The following is an 18,203-nucleotide window of genomic DNA, read 5'->3' on the forward strand; positions in this document are numbered from 1 at the left end:
CATGACATGTCCTCTTTATTACTAGATCAAGGGCCAAAAGACATCAGTTCTCACATTTACACTTAAAAGCAAAAAAAAAAGAATTTTATGTTCACTAATAACTACCAACGTCTCCGGTAAGCAGACGAAATAACCGGGAAGTGGTGGGAGGGAAGTGGCGAATCCACCGAGGGGACCACTTTTATGTGAAAGATGATCTCTAACTGTTTAAAAAAATACTGGGTTATGGCAGCTAGCTGCTGTTATAAACAATGGTATAAAATGTCAAAATAATGACGTATACATACAGTGGCGGTGCAGAAGTGTTTTTTAAATACCTTCTTGTGCAAGCACAGCAATTCAGTCAGCTGCAGCTCTCAGTAGTTAAAGTCTCAGCCTGCCCTGGTGGATTGATATAGAAGAGGAGGCCAGAAATGTAATTTAGCTGTTAGGAGCCAACATAAGGGGAGATGTTCTGTTGTCCACTGGGAGAGCTTGGTTATTGGCTCCAAAGTTTTCCGTCAGGTTTACCAGGTAGTTTTTTGCTTGCATCATACTGATAGAACAAAAAGCTTTCACTGCTATGTTTAACCACTTGCCACCCACCCGCAGTACATTTAATGCAGAGAAAAATAAGTTTTTATCCAAGGATGGGGGTTCTTATTGACATGCACCACCTCTCCATAATAAAGACATTACAGGAAAAAAGTGGAAATGGGAGTTTTAAGGTGCAAAATTACTCAACTTGAAGCAAAATCAAAAATTACAAAAGAAATGTATTAAATAAACATTAAAAATGTTAAAATCAACATATGAAGATTCATTCGATCGTGGTACAAAGGATTTTCGACCAAAAATCCTTTGTTCCACGATCGTATGAATTTTCATATGTTGTTTTTAACATTTTTAATGTTTATTTAATACATTTTTTTGTAATTTTTGACTTTGCAGGCTGCAGGCACATGCGCACTGACATGCCCCCTGGAGTGTGCGGCGGCACTATCCTGTGACCATTGTGTTTAGTGGACACCGCGGATCACGGCAATTAGTTCCCAGCCACTCACTGATCACTATGTCCGATCATAGCGATCACATGTTTACAATGAAAGCAAAGCTGTTATGAATGGCTTCCATTCATGACATATAAACAAGGAAAAGGGTGCCTCTGAGTATGTATCATAAAACAATTTATTTAAATAACAATATCCACTCACATGGGAGAAAGAGGAGTAGCATTCAGGTCCATAAGCTGGGCTGAGGAGATGGTATGGGACTGCAAGTCACAGCAGATCCTGTATGGCTGGCACCACATCAAATCTAGGCAGGAAAGGGTGGAAATGGTTGAACACAGAGCAGTCTCCTTCAGTGTTCCCAGCTTATTCCTATCACAGTCCAGTGGAGTGGTATAAAGTCCATCAGATAAAGATAGGGGTTCCAGTGAGGGGAGAATGGACGTCAGTTAGGGTGCCCACGTGTCCTGGATTGCCGGGGACATTCCCGCAATTAGCAGGTCTGTCCCGGGTCCCGGGCACTGTATTGTCTTGGAATAAAATTGACAGAGCGAGCAAACCCGCTATAGCGCTGGCGCTCGCTCTGCCTCCAGCTCCATCTGCCATCTGCCTCCAGCCGAGGGGAGCTGAGAACGCCCCTCCGCCCGAGCACAGCCGAGGGGAGCTGAGACCCCCCCCCCACCCGAGCACAGCTGAGCCCGCCCGAGCCGAGGGGAGCAGAGACCGCCCCCCCCGCCCGAGCACAGCCGAACCCGCCTGAGCCGGGGGGAGCTGAAACTGCCCCCCGGGCCACGGCGGAGCCCGAGCCGAGGGGAGCTGAGATTAGTTTTATGATACATACTCAGAGGCACCCTTTTCCTTGTTTATATTCTAGCTTATCGGAACCCGCTTTTGGTTTTCTTGGTGGCTGCCCTGATTGACCCACTGATATATACATTTACAAGTGTATATACAGTATGTACACATATATACATCTTTCTATCTTTGCCCTTGGACTAAAAATATAAAATATAGGGGCTACGTTTTTGAGGTATCTGTACATTGCGCCTTTTTACTTGTTCAATTCCATTCATGACAGCTTGCTTACTGTTACTGTTGTGATGCTGGGATTGGCCCACATCTATTACATGGTACCTGGTACTCTGTACCGTGTGATTAGCTGTAGCCAATCACAGCATTGCAATAGAAAGCAACCTGTCTTGAATGAAAGCCATTCATGACAGTTAAAACTATAGTGAGGCCCAGAATGGAAGAGACTGAATGAATGGATAGTGTAGGGCCGGGCATGACAGTGTGTCTAAGGGAGACACATAAGGGGTTAAGTTGGAAAAGATGTAATGGGAGTGTTAGAAGGGGGAAGGTAAGAGAGAAGTTTGTTGGAGGGGGAGTGGTTATATTTAAGGGGGAGGCGGAGCCAAGAGGTCAGTGTGAGAAAGAAGCTGAAGGAGGAGGTAGTTTTTCTTTCACCGCTCCTCCACGATGGCCGACATAGACGTAATTTTAGCCAGACTGAGAAAGGCTGCAGTGGCGAAAGGACCGGAATGGCTCCACAGCCAGGCTGCGGACCTCATAGAGGACAAGACGGGCGGGTCTTCATCAGGTGAGCCATCAGGTGTCCCCTCGTGCGCAGAAGTCGCGGCCTCAGACGCGCTTCTCCCCAAGGCCTACATTGCTGGAGGACCGATCGGCTCCTGCAGCAAAAAGAGTGCAACAACAGGCCGCAGCAGGGCCCGGGCGGTCCGCACGCCACCAGCCTAAGTTTTTTGGGAATAGTGATAAATTCAGTGGCAATGGAGTGCCGCCTCCCAAGAGGTAAGTTAGAGGACTTACAGAAAGAAATTTGGGAGATCCACGGACTGCGGAAAGTACAGTTGAGGACTTTGCAGTCATTGCTGGGTATATATATATACAGTATATTTGAGTGGAGTTATTTATTTGGATTGTTTTAATAAATTGCTGTTATGGCTATTTTACTGCAAAAAGTAAAGGTGTGGTCTCATCATTTTAGGTGGGTAAGAAATGGTTCGGAGTATAAGTGGATAACAGTGATAATAATATGGGCACATTTGGACTACACTGGTCATGCTTATAACAGTGATCATCACTGTTATAAGCAATATCAGTGTAAAAAAACAATTGTGACAAAAAATGACAACTTCAAAAAACTCACCATGTTGCTTACTAAATACCTTGGACTGTCCACTTTACAAAGATGGATCATTTGGGGGATATTTGTACAGTCCTGGTATTTTAGGGCCCAGAGAAATGGATTAATCAATTGATAAATTTTCAAATATATATAGTATATACCATAGTTTGTAGACTCTATATCTTTCATGCAGACTAAATAATATATAATTTATATAATATCATTTATATATTATAAATGATATTATATATAATTATATTATAATAATATATAATTTATATATTATAATATATATTTTGGGTTATTTTTGCCAAAGAAATGTAGCACAATACATTTTGGCCTAAATTTATGAAAAAAGATTATTTGTTTGAAAAAATGTTATAATAGAAACTAAAAAAAATGTGTTTTTTTTTCCAATATGTTTGGTATTTTTTGTTTTTATAACAAAAAAATAAAAAAAAACTGTGGTGACTAAATACCATCAAAAGAAAGCTATATTTGTGTGAAAACAAAAATTATATAAAATTAATTTGGGTACAGTGTTGCATGAGTAAGCAATTGCCAGTTAAAGTGCTGAATAGCAAAAATTGACCCAGTCATGAATACATGAAGCCGCGACTTGGCCCCGCCCCCTCCGTCTCCTGATTGGCTCACTGGCTGTGATTACCATTGGCTAACGCTGCTGCCAGAAGCCAATCAGGAGTGCGAGTCCTTGGAACGCCAAGGTTCTCGTGGACATCGCTGGATCAAGAGGGGGCTCAGGTAAAAATTTGGGGAGGCTGCTGCACAATGCATGAAGGTAAAAAACCTTGTGCCTATACAACCACTTTAAGGTTTACATAATAAATGAATAAATGTGAAGAAATTTCCAAAGACAATCAAACCTCAGCTCTCACTCTGACAATCTAAGGTATTTCTAGCGGTGCTGCTCTCCTTGAGTGGGGAAACTCCAAATTTACTACAAAGAAAAAGAGGAGGGCGCAAACGCCTAGTGCAATACCTTCAATGCCAATTAAATCTATTGAAAGACACCAAAGACATACTCACAAACATGGGAAGTAAATACGTATAGCATGCACAACTCCAATGTCAGGGCTACCAATCACTGCGGTTGGGAAGCTGACGTGTTTCAGGAGACATGCTCCCTTCCTCAGAACCCTGAACTTCTCATGTTTGTGAGTATGTCTTTGGCGTCTTTTAATAAATTTCATTGGTATTGAAGGTAACCACTTAAGCCTCGGAAGCATTTACCTCCTTCCTGACTGGGTCATTTTTTGCGATAGGGCACTGTGTCGCTTTAACTGACAGTTGCGTGGTTGTGTGACGCTGTACCCAAACAAAATTTATGTCCTTTTTTTCCCACAAATAGAGCTGTCAGGAAGGGCATGCCAGCACTCAAGATGGCAGCCGAAGAATAAGGCCTGTTACCTCAGTTCCTGTCAGAATACCATTGGTGCGCCTGCTCGCGCACCCCGTGACAGACTCGGTGCTGTCTGCTCTACAGCGTTCCCGTGTGTTCCCGTTGCTTTGAATCTGATACCTGTTCCTGTTATCTGACCCGGCTTGCTACTGACGTTCCTGCTTTCTGCCTGCACCTGACCCAGCTTGTCTGATTCCGCATCTGCCTGCTTCCTCTGCTACCTTGCTGCCAGTCTGTTACCGATCCGGCCTATATCCTGACTACGCTTCACCCTTCTCATCTGTTCCAGACGTGCCCACAAGTGTATGACCTGGCCTGCCTGTACCTGCCTTCTCTTCTGCCCTTGGAGTCCTGCTGAACTTTCATCCCACCTGTAGCTGCCTCGGCTCCACTACAGCAATTCACTAGGCACTTGTGCGACTCTGCACTCCTGCGCCACCTGTCTGCTCTACCAGGGGGCATCGAGTCAGAGGTGTAAGTGGGGCCATCCTCTGCATATCAGGCTCTACCGTCAGGTATGTGACAGTAGCAGACAGCCATGTCTGAGCCTGTGTGAGGACCCTCTTCCATGGAAGAACTTTGCCAGCACCTAGCCGGCCTGACACAGGCTGTTAAGGACCTGCAAGAGGGCCATACTCAGCTAGAGGGATGCCTACAAACTCTGTCTACCTCTACAGCCACCCAGGGACTGAAACAAGCATCTTCCTCCTCACAAGGAACCTCTTCTGCTCCTGCAGTCATCATGCTCCCACCGGAGCCAAGAGTACCGACCCCGGAAAGATTCCTGGGGGAACGTAGCAAGTTCAGAGCTTTTCAGAATGCATGCAAACTCTGTTTCACTCTCCAGCCACGCACCTTTTCCTTAGAGGCCACGAAGGTTGGCGTTGTTATTTCCTTACTGCAAGGTGAACCACAATCCTGGGCCCACCGTCTCTTGGAGCAGGAAGCCGAGTGTTTATCAGACTTAGCCTTGTTCTTCAGAGCCATGGTCCAGTTGTATGAAGATCCCCAGCAAAAAGCTTCTGCCGAGGCGGCTCTTCATTCACTTCAACTGGGTCGTAGAGTGGTGGAAGATTATGTTTCGGAGTTTAGACGATGAGCCGTTGACACTAACTGGAATGACGCTGCTCTGCGCTTCCAATTCCGTATGGGTCTCTCCGACCCTCTCAAGGATGAGTTAGCTCCAGTAGGAGTGCCCTCTACTCTGGAAGCCCTGATTGACTTATCTATTCAAATTGACCATTGTTTGAGAGAATGAAGGTTGGAGAGAACTGCGGGCCAGTCACGCCCGGTATGGATGCTACCCCAGGTACCCAGCTCCTTCAACTCCATTCCATCAGTTCCTGTCACAACTGTTCCATACGCTCCAGAGCCTATGCAGCTTGGCCTTCTTCGCCCCTCTCTCACCACTGAAGAACGCCAGCGTCGTCGCCAGCAGAAACTATGTTTATATTGTGGGGGATCAGGACATTACGTGAGGTCCTGCCCAGTTAAACCCCATAAGGGCCTTTCAGTTACCTCTCCTCCTCCAACCCCGAATGTGCCCAGCTGCTCTGTTCATCTTACTCTTCCTATTTTGTTGCAGCTGCCAAGAGGGACTATTCAGACTATAGTTGACTCTGGGGCCTGCAGCTGTTTTGTGGACTTGACCTTTGCTGCAAGACATCATATCCCGCTACAGCTCAAAACACAGAGACTCTCCGTCCACCTGGCCGATGGGTCCACTTAAGTCCAGAGGAGTTACTCACGAAACCATTCCCCTGCTTGCCACTACTACTAAGGGCCATCAGGAACTGCTGCATCTGGATGCCATTGCTTCTCCTTTGTTTCCGATTATCCTCGGTATGCCTTGGCTGAAGGCCCACAATCCCCACATTAACTGGGCCATGGAGGAAATTAAGGTTCTCACCCCCTATTGTATCCAGTGCTGTTTACGAACCCCTTGTGGTGAGCCTTCTCTGCTATGCCTTGACACAGACTCTGAGACCTGTCAGTCCGTACCCACAGTTTATCATGACTTCCTGGACGTATTTAGCAAGAAAGGGGCAGAGACTCTTCCTCCTCATCTTTCTTACAACTGTCCAATTGAACTTCTTCCTGGAGTCAAAGTCCCTTTCGGATGAATCTTTCCTCTACCGAATGTGAGCTTGTCGCTCTGAAGGACTACATAGATGATAACCTTGAGAAGGGGTTCATTCGCCCCTCCACATCCCCGGCCGGGGCAGGAATCTTCTTTGTAGAAAAGAAAGTGTAACGGTACCTCGAGTATGAAAGGGGTTAAAGTAGTTTAGGACATTTCATACCCGAACACTAAGGCAGCTACCAAACACTCCAATCAGCCGAACAAGAAACCCATACGAATAATTCTCCCCAAAGTACGAGACAAGGCCCTGTTTTGAGGTTCAAACAGGAATTAATTTTTATTGAAAGGGATACAAGTCTTATATACAGTAAAAAGATGAGGTGTATACCTCCTGCTCATATTATTCTGAAAATACATCTGTGACCAGAAACCTAATTAACATGAGCTCATTAACTAATCCCTTTAAGCAGCCTGGTCATTGTTATGATAAATCAGGATTACACTACAGGTCAGACTTGTTGTCACCGTGCTTCACACAGTAGATAATACATTATCATAAGTTTAAACACAGGACATTCTCACAATAGCAGGAGCTCCACTAGGAGTTGGCCTGTCTCCTACATTGTACAGAGGCCAATGTGATCAGCTCTTTCAATTAACATGTTGAGTTCAGAATCAAACAAACCAAGATTACTCTTTACATATATCCTGGGGGATATTGTGTTTAAATATTACTGTTCCATTTTAAGTAATCCAATATATATTTTCTCAGTCACTATTTGTAATATAGCATATCCAGAGTCCCCAGAGTCTGTGTGTCTTGGGGGACATGGACCTGAATCTAAAGTAACGCCACCTCAAGGGTCCCCAGGCATATAGCTCACAAAGAGCACCGTTCCCCCAACTGCCAGGGCCCATAATCGGTCGGCAAGAGGCTAGCATTAAGTCCCCTCCAAAAGCCTCTGTCCCGGCTAGGTCTGTCACAGAAAGATCATTCATTATGGCCTTGTGTGGACTACCGTGAGCTCAATTACGGTTAAAAACTGTTATCCCTTTCCATTAGTGCCTGAACTTTTCCAGAGACTTGGCATTGCCACCGTATTCACAAAACTAGATCTCCGAGGTGCCTAAAACTTAGTTCGCATACGAGAAGGCGATGAATGTAAGACTGATTTCCGCACATGGTTTGGGCATTTTGAGTATCTCATAATGCACTTTGGACACTGCAATGCTCCCGCTGCCTTCCAGCGCTTCATTAACGATGTCTTCCAAGACTTTCTGGATTTGTTTGTTATAGTATATCTTAATGACATACTAATCTTTTCTCCCACTCTAGACAACCATTGCAGACATGTCAAAAGTGTGCTAAATCGCCTTTAACAACATGGACTTTATGTCAAACCCGAGAAGTGCGAGTTTGAACGCCAAAGCATGCAATTCCTGGGCCTGATCATATCCACCGGGGGTATCAATATGGATCCCCAAAAGGTCACGGCTATCTCAGACTGGCCAACCCCCAGTGATGAGAAGGGTATACAATGCTTCGTAGGGTTCGCAAACTTTTACCGAAAATTCATCCAGGGGTTTTTTAGCAATCATCGCCCCCATCGCACAACTAGCCAAACAAGGTTCCAGATTCTATTGATCCCCGGAGGCTCAGGCCGCCTTTGAGGCTCTAAAGAAACTGTTCACCTCTGCATCTGTTCTGAAACACACCGATTCGGCTCTGCCCTACGTCTTAGAAGTAAATGCTTCAGAAACAGCAATTGGAGCTATACTTTCCCAGAGGCAGGGATCCATGCTGCCAGGATCTGGGAAAGATACATTTTGAAGATACGTGGTTTTTCATGCCTGAGGGTCACTTTGTGGCCACTACTATCAGGTGAGTGCTTTGATATACCACTTTGGGTGAAGCACGAATAAGAAAGCATGTGCACTTTATTATGTGGTGATTGGATCTACTAAGGAGAATTTTGTGTGTTTTCTTCAAAGTATTTGAGGACATTTGATTTGTTGCACTGAATTCACTTTTTTGCAAACGTAGCACATTCATTGTTCATGCACTGGAACACTTTTTTTGTATAATCTATAGGTTCACATTTAAATAATATATTGTACATATGATGTTGTTTTTTCATATTGTTTATTAGTATTTCTACTAATTTAGGAGCAGCATCAGGTTGGTAGAGCACACGTTGCATATATTTTTGGCGCTGTGCCCATTAATTATTTAATCGATCTGTTTGCCAATTGCAATTTGGGGGCTGCCTATATAGTTATACAACCCCTGGCAAAAATGATGGAATCACCAGTCCCTGAGGATGTTCCTTAAGTTGTTTATTGTTGTAGAAAAAAAGCAGATCACAGACATGGCCAAAAACTAAAGGCATTTCAAATGGCAACTTTCTGGCTTTAAGAACCACTAAAAGAAATCAAGAAAAATAATTGTGGCCAGTAACAGTTAGATTTATAGAACAAGCACAGGGAATACATTATGGAATCACTCAACTCTGAGGAAAAAATTATGGAATCATGAAAAACAAACAAACAAAATAACACTCCAACACATCACTAGTACGTTGTTGCACCACCTCTGGCTTTTATAACTGCTTGCAGTCTCTGAGGCATTGACTTAATGAGTGATAAACAGTACTCTTCATCAATCTGGCTCCAGCCTTCTCTGATTGCTGTTGCCAAATCATCTTTGCAGGTTGGAGCCTTGTCATGGACCATCTTCTTTAACTTCCACCACAGATTTTCAATTGGATTGAGATCCGGACTGTTTGCAGGCCATGACATTGACCTTATGTGTCTTTCTTCAAGGAATTTTTTCACAGTTTTTGCTCTATGGCAAGATGCATTATCATCTTGATAAATGATTTCATCATCCCCAAACATCCTTTCAATAGATGGGATAAGAAAAGTGTCCAAAATTTCAATGTAAACCCGTGCATTTATTGAAGATTTAATGACAGCCATCTCCCCAGTGCCTTTACCTGACATGCAGCCCCATATCATAATTGACTGTGAAAATTTGCATGTTTTCTTCAGACAGTCGTCTGCATAAATCTCATTGGAACGGCACCAAACAAAAGTTCCAGCATCATCACCTTGCCCAATGCAGATTCGAGATTCATCACTCCATATGACTTTCATCCAATCATCGACAGTCCATGATTGCCTTTCCTTAGCCCATTGTAACCTTGTTTTTTTGTGTTTAGGTGTTAGAGATGGCTTTCTTTTAGCTTTTCTGTATGTAAATCCCATTTCCTTTAGGCGGTTTCTTACAGTTCAGTCACAGATGTTGACTCCAGTTTCCTCCCATTTGTTCCTCATTTGTTTTGTTGCACATTTTCTGTTTTCAAGGCATATTGCTTTAAGTTTTCTGTCTTGACGCTTTGATGTCTTCCTTGGTCTACCAGTATGCTTGCCTTTAACCACCTTCCCATGTTGTTTGTATTTGGTCCATGTTTTAGACACAGCCGACTGTGAACAAACATCTTGTGCAACACTGTGTGACGTTTTTCCCTCTTTAAGGAGTTTGATAATCCTCTCCTTTTTTTCAATTGACATCTCTGGTGTTGGAGCCATGCTTCATGTCAGTCCACTTGTTGCAACAGCTCTCCAAGGTGTGATCACTCCTTTTTACCTACATACTAACAAGCAGATTTAATCTGATGCAGGTGTTATGCCCCGTACACACGGTCGGATTTTCCGACGGAAAATGTGTGATAGGACCTTGTTGTCAGAATTTCCGACCATGTGTAGGCTCCACCACACATTTTCCATTGGATTTTCTGACGCACAAAGTTTGAGAGCAGGATATAAAATTTTCCGACAACAAAATCCGTTGTCGGAAATTCCGATCGTGTGTACACAAATCCGACGCACAAAGTGCCACGCATGCTCAGAATAAATAAAGAGATGAAAACTATTGGCCACTGCCCCGTTTATAGTCCCGATGTACGTGTTTTACGTCACCGCGCTCAGAATGATCGGATTTTCCGACAACTTTGTGTGACCGTGTGTATGCAAGACAAGTTTGAGCCAACATCCGTCGGAAAAATTCCTAGGATTTTGTTGTCGGAATGTCCGAACAAAGTCCGACCGTGTGTACGGGGCATTAGTGTTTGTAATGAAAATTTACAGGGTGATTCCATAATTTTTTCCTCAGAATTGAGTGATTCCATAATTTATTACCTGTGCTTGTTCTATAAATCTAACTGTTACTGGCTACCACAATAATTTTTCTTGATTTCTTTTAGTGTTTCTTAAAGCCAGAAAGTTGCCATTTGAAATGCCTTTAGTTTTTGGCCATGTCTGTGATCTGCTTTTTTTCTACAACAATAAACAATTCTTGGTAGCCAAGAAGAAAAGGAAACTAACAATGTTAGATTTAGAAATTAACACTATTAGAAGTAAACTAGCCCCCTTTAAGGATGATCAGGAATATGTCCGGAGATCAGAGGCACTTAAAACCATCTTGATTAAAGAGGAGATGGAACAAAAACAGAAAAAGAGGAGGAAATATAATAGGGACATTAAAGACTATAAAGATAATTTAGTCTTTAAATGGCAGATTCCTCCTTCCTCTGACCTTCCGGTTGCTAATATCACCACAAGTAATTCACAAACTATGCCTATTACCCAGGAACCACGGAGAGAGAATCAGTCGGTGATTCCCCATAACTTTCCCCATCCTAGGGGTAGAGACATTCAGCAATATCCTAATCATGTTAGAGGTAGGGGTCGGAGTAAAGGATCTCTCCCCCGAACACACCATAATCCATCTCCATCCTGGAGACAACATAGAGGTCGTGAGACCCACTACGATTATGATGGTGGGTATTACCACCGCAATCAGCAAGCCCATCGGGGTGGACAGAGATATGGTGAGGGAATAGCTGAACAGGAACAACATGGTCAGGAAAGGGGAACCAGTAACAGATTTTCCCCTTTGGCACGGACCATAGAGGGATCTATATCTAGTCCAAATGGTAATCAAAATATCTTTGGTCCTCCTCAAAGCCAACAAGATAATAACCGCTTTAGACGGGATTTTCAGATGGTAGGCAGAGGAAGAACCAAACGAAACGGCGACGCAAGAGAGGGTGCAGAGGGGGGAGGAAACTTTACCCCAAAAAGAAGGAGGCTCTAGACACAAATGGGATTATAAACTTAAGTACCAAAGAACTCTCCAAACAAGAACTTTTCACCCTAAAGGTTTAAAATTCCTGCCACCGCGGAATTTGAACAAATTCCAGACATTTATAGATGTGCAGAAATATACTCGTAAACTCAACATTAAACGGTATATTCTGAGTAATCCACCTAGACAACTAGCTAGAGAGGCTTCCACAGTGGTGCATTCGGGCTTGTCGAATGCATCACTGTTTAACCCTCCTGGAAACTCAGCACCGAATATTGCTATATTTAAGGATTTGGTACTGAAGGATTTAGCTAATCTAAGAATGAGAACAGTACAACCCGAATATGACGTTAGAATTGGAATTGAGGCTTTATGTAGGAGGAAAGACATTATTATACGCCCCGCCGATAAAGGCGGAGCTATTGTCATTTTAGACAAAGACTCCTATAACAATGAGATGCAGAGAATCCTCTCTGATGCTGACACTTATTTACCCCTGCAATCTGACCCAACTCTCAGTTTCAAACGGGAGTTGAAAGGTTTGATTGACAAGGGTTACAATATGGGGATTCTCAACAAAAAAGAGAGGGAACACCTTATTCCTTTGGCCCCCAGGTTGCCAGTCATGTACATCTTGCCAAAGATTCACAAGACTTTGGTTAACCCTCCGGGAAGGCCCATCATCAGTGGTATAGATTCTATCACTTCACGTGTTGGTAAATATATTGATTTTTATCTACAGCCACTGGTGATGGGCACCCCTGCTTTCCTGAAGGATACTAAACACGTCCTTAATATATTGGATAGCATAGAGTGGAAAGATACATATATGCTAGCAACTGCGGATGTCGCATCGCTTTATACATCCATATCCCATCAATTGGGTCATGAAGCGGTGCGGCATTTCCTTTATCGTGACTCTAATATCTCCATCACACAATGTAACTTTGTGATGGAGCTATTGGATTTTTCGATGGCACATAATCATTTCTGGCATAATAACAGGCACTATTTACAAACAAGGGGAGTGGCCATGGGAGCGAAATTCGCTCCCTCTATGGCTAACCTCTTTATGGCCAAATGGGAGGAGGATGTAGTTTTATGTGATAATAAACCTCCCCAACTTGTTATGTGGAGAAGATTCATTGACGACGTCCTATTTATTTGGGACGGCGACTCTGAATCTTTGTCCAACTTCCTCCTCTCCCTTAATGGAAATGATAGGGGTATAGTTCTGACACATGAGGCTAGCTCAGTACAGATCCATTTTCTAGACCTACTAATAACTATAGTGGACGGGAGAATCACTACATCTACTTTCTTCAAATCCACTGATAGGAATAGTTTTATTCCCCTTAATTCCTGTCATCATCAATCGTGGCTGTCCGCTGTCCCAAAGGGCCAATTTTTACGCTTAAGGCGGAACTGTTCAAATCTGGATGAGTTCTTTAGAGAGGCCTCATCCCTTAAATCGAAATTTCTTGATAAAGGCTATGAGGCAACTATGTTGGAAACCTTAATCGTGGAAGTTGGAAACAGAGACCGCACGGAACTTCTAAGGGACAAACCCCCCAGATTAACAACGGAGAGGACTTCAGTTTGGCTTTCCTTACCACTTATTTCAGCCAACACTGGGCCATTAAGAGAATCATTAAAAGACATTGGCCGGTCATTAAAAACGACCGTGTTCTTGGCCCTCTATTGCCTAACAACCCTCGTGTCTTATTTAGAGGGGCCACGAGCTTGAGGCACACTCTGGCACCAAATGTCCCCGATCCACCTCAGCGTTCGTCCTTCTTTGGTGACCTAAAAGGCTTTGCCCCCTGTAGAAGATGTAGGGTTTGCAGAGTGAATGCACTACGCCAAAGAAGGCTTACAGAATTTACATCAGCAGGCACAGGAGTTACTTACCCTATCAACTCCCTCATAACATGCGCCTCTAAGTGTGTGGTGTACCTTCTTAGGTGCCCCTGTGGTTTGGAATACGTGGGGCGAACCACTAGGAAACTTAGTGTAAGGTTAGGGGAGCATATTACTAATATCAAACAAGGGTTCGATAAGCATAGTGTCTCTAGACACTATGATGAAGTGCACAATAGAGACCCTAGTGGCACCACCTTTATAGGGATAGAAAAGTATGTGCCACATTGGCGAGGCAGTAATGGGAAACGAACCATATCGAGATCAGAAACTAACTGGATCTTTAGGCTTGGTTCCCATGCCCCTAATGGTTTAAATATAGAGTGGGACATCAACTGTTTTATCAACAACAGCTGAAAAGATGAGGTTGTTGGTGAAGTTGATGTCCCTCTCTGGTATGTTTTCTAAGTTTAATCATGTCCCGATTACTTAATGTACTTCTAATGATAAAAGTTGAATATCGGGTATATGCCCCCTGTTGGTAAAGGGAATCTAAAGAATTTCTAAAACCTTTATCGAACATTTTCTATATTTTCTATATATTGATTTAGTTTCGGTCCCGAATAGGGGTGGCATTTTTATGTATTAAAATTTTAGAATTAATGTAAGGAGCAGGCTATGTTATTGTTTTCACAATGGGCATTAACAGGCTTCAGTTTTACCCCCCTTTTTTTCAATGTATCACATAAATTTTCCCCTCATATGGTGTATATATTTCTACCTGGTTTCATTTAATTATGAGAATTAAGGCTGACATTAATTTGGGTATAATAATTTTCTAATACCCTACTAGATGGCACTGGATGTGACGTAATTTGCTGTTGCCTTTATCACATTAGGTTTGTTGTTTTGATATTTTTATAATTAATTAATATTGTCGCATAATATTGTAAATGTCTGCGGCACATTATAATAATTATGCCAATAGCATTATATATATATATACAAATGTTCTGCGGACATTATAATATTAATTATGCCAATAGTATTATATATACATATACAAATGTTTTTTTATATATTTTTCATTTTTTACGTTATTTTTAAATTTCACTATTTTTTATAATGCAGCTTGGTTATATGCCGCTGTCGAATTTCTGGTGTAATTTTTAAAAAAACCACTAGATGGCATCGGTTGAGTGTTTATATGCAGCTGCCTCGATGAAGTGTGGCCTAACAGCTTGATGTTCCCTTTGCTTAATTGATCAAGTGGTTTTATTTTTATGGTAAATTTCCCCTGCAGCTGATTTCTCAGCACCTATCTACATGAAGCATAGCCTGGTGTGAACCAATCATAGCGTCCTCTGTCTTGACGCTTGTGTATTTAATGCGCATGCGCGTGCGTCGGTGCGTACCCCTGATGACGTCAGTTGTGACGAAACGGCCGTAGGGTCACAACATTGCACGCACCGCGCATGCGCGATCTTTAAACAAACGGCGGTAGTGTCGTTTTCTTATCTTGCTTGGTTTTTATTCCGTTTTTTTGCTTTTTAATGCTTGAGATCGTAGTTTGCCAATAAAGGAAACCCAAAGTTATCTGCACCAGCGGAGCATTTTTTCTTTATCCCCTTTTTGGCATTTTATATCACATCTTCTTGCACTGAATCTGTGGAAACTTCAAGTTTGCCCCATGAGAGGACAGGATCCGGGAGAACATCCACAGTGGTTGTCGGTTGGCCTGTTACCTGGCAAGGAGTCCTGACTTACTGGTTCATCAGGTGTCAACTGGAGTATCCTTGTGGCGGTCTCTCCATATCTGCTAAGCCTGTTTTGACCCCCCTGAATAAGGGCGGTCACAGGCTTTCTGGTAAGCCTTTTATTCATCTATTCGGTGGTGGGCAACACTGACTATCGAAGATGCACCTCTGAAATCTACATCGTATTAAATATATTGTTTGGACTTTTATGCACCTTTAAAAGTTTTATTTTTTGGAATTCTTTCTGTAATTCATATGTTCACGTTTAAAATAATTCACTATCCCTATTTGTAGGTCACCATCTTTATATATTGATGTCGATTAATTTAAAATAATTCACTATCCCTATTTGTAGGTCACCATCTTTATATATTGATGTCGATTAATTTTTATTAATGTATTACATGGTTTAGTAACATTTCACCATTCACTTTATATGTCCAGCGCTGCACTTTCTGTATTATAACAATAAACAACTGAAGGAACATCTTCAGGGACTGGTGATTCCATCATTTTTGCTAGGGGTTGTATAACCTATTTTTTCACTTTTTTTCATTATATATACAGACTTATTTATTTTTATTATTCAATACCACTCACATGGGTGACATATATATATATATATATATATATATATATATATATATATATATATACATGTGAAAACATGAGAAAGGATTTTTAAACATTTAACACTATTGTTACATAGTTCTTTAATTTTTTTTAAATTTTATTTGGGTGTTTGTAAGGTCCAATTCCATATGGATATTTTTAGTTTTCTCAATAATAGACAAATCAATTTGGCGGATATTTTTCAGGAACACACAGAAAATTATGTAAATTTAGACCAGGTATTCAGTCAGCTGAAACATGACATGGAAAGACAGATCAGAGCCTGGTGGGATGTAGCCACCCTTGAACTATATATCAGGGAAAACATAACCCCCAGGAGTCTGAGGTGGGATATAGGGCCCCATGATGGTTTGGAGAACCCTAAACTCATGACCGAATGGTATGATTTTTTTAATGCTAACGAAAAGAGGCTTATGGAGATCATTGTTTGTAGGAGAAACATCAAACTTGGTCTCCTGCAGACAAAAATCTCATCCTCTAAAGAAAGCCTGTCGGCCTTCGCAAATTCACAGGAGTACAAAGATAAAACTGCTACTTTTGAAAAACAACTTATTAAATATGACAATGATATTAAAAAGAAAAAAAATAAAAAACATTTGAGAGATCTTAAGGATTATAAAGAAGGTAATGTGTATAGGTGGCAGGAAGATATGGTAAAAACAATATCACAAGAATCATCCATGGAACGGGAGGATGTGCCTTTAATTAGTCAGGTCCCTGATACCCATTTGGCTACCCTTAGGGGAAAGGGCAAAGGGATCCAGGGTGCTAATGTACAGGACCAGCCCCCCTGCCCCCACACAACCCATCAGAAGAAAGAAAAGAGGATGTAGAGGAGGCAGACAGTAGTCTCCAGAATAAGTTCACTTTTAATCCTAAACCTTACGGTCATAAATTTATTGATGTTTTTAAAAATATGATACAAGAAGATATTAGGAAAATAAAAAGTGGAAAAAAAGAGAAAGGTAAAATCAGTTTGGGAAGCAATAAAAAGGTTGGAAAAGAAATAGTCATCCGCCCTGCCGACAAAGGAGGAGGTTTGGTTATTCTTAAAAAATCAGCATATAAAGCAATGGAAAAAATTCTAGGTGATGGAGACACATATGTTAAGCTAAAGAGCAACCCCACTTCCAAACTAAAAAAGAAATTAGAGGAATGGTTAAGAAAATGAAGTAAAAAAGGCATTTTGGATAAGAAAGAAGCCAGGTACCTTAGTCTTAGGGCTCCTAGGATACCGGTAATGTATCAAATACCCAAGATGCATAAAAACAAAACAGACCCACCGGGTAGACCCATCATTAGTGGGATAAATTCCCTCTACTCACGAACTGGAGAATATTTGGATACATTTTTTCAGCCTTTGGCAGCCAAGGGTCAGGCATTCCTGAGGGATGGTAAAGCCCTAAAGAGTTTGTTACATGGTGTAGATGTGGAGAGACCAACGCTTCTGGTTACAGTAGATGTTGAGTCTCTTTACACCAACATTAAACAGAAGGATGCGTTGGATGCGATTAAATGGTCATTACATAAATATACTAATTTAAAACAGGAACAAATTACTTTTTTTGATCGAGGGATTGAACATAGCCATGTCCAATAATTTTTTTTGGTATGGTGGCAACTTCTACAAACAAATAAAAGGGGTGGCTATGGGGGCTAAGTATGCCCCCAGTGTAGCTAACATATTTTTGAACAGATGGGAAGAAGAAGATATCTTTACAGATGAGTGGCCTCAGCTAAAATTGTGTCGGGGATACATTGACGACTTGTTTTTCATGTGGGAGGGATCAGTTGATGAGTTGCAGGAATTCATGGCCCACATGAATAACAATCGTTACGGTATCAAGCTTACTGGAAAATGGAGTTATAAGGAGATACAGTATCTGGGTTTAGAAATTTTCAAGAAAGGTACCCAATTGTATACTAGAACTTTTTTCAAAGATGTAGACAGAAACGGGTACATCTTCACCCGGAGCTGTCATCATCCGGGGTGGATCAAAGCCATACCTAAGGGACCATTTGCCCGTATAAGGAGAAATTGTGACCTGGATGAGGACTATTGGAAACAGTCTGGAATCTTGTTTGATTGGTTGTATCCTTTTTATAAAAACCTATCTGAGCTTCAAAAAATCAGGTTGGAGGTATTCAATGCCAATCATGTGA

Source organism: Aquarana catesbeiana, linkage group LG08 (genome assembly GCF_042186555.1).
Source record: "Aquarana catesbeiana isolate 2022-GZ linkage group LG08, ASM4218655v1, whole genome shotgun sequence".
In the NCBI taxonomy this organism is placed as follows: domain Eukaryota; kingdom Metazoa; phylum Chordata; class Amphibia; order Anura; family Ranidae; genus Aquarana; species Aquarana catesbeiana.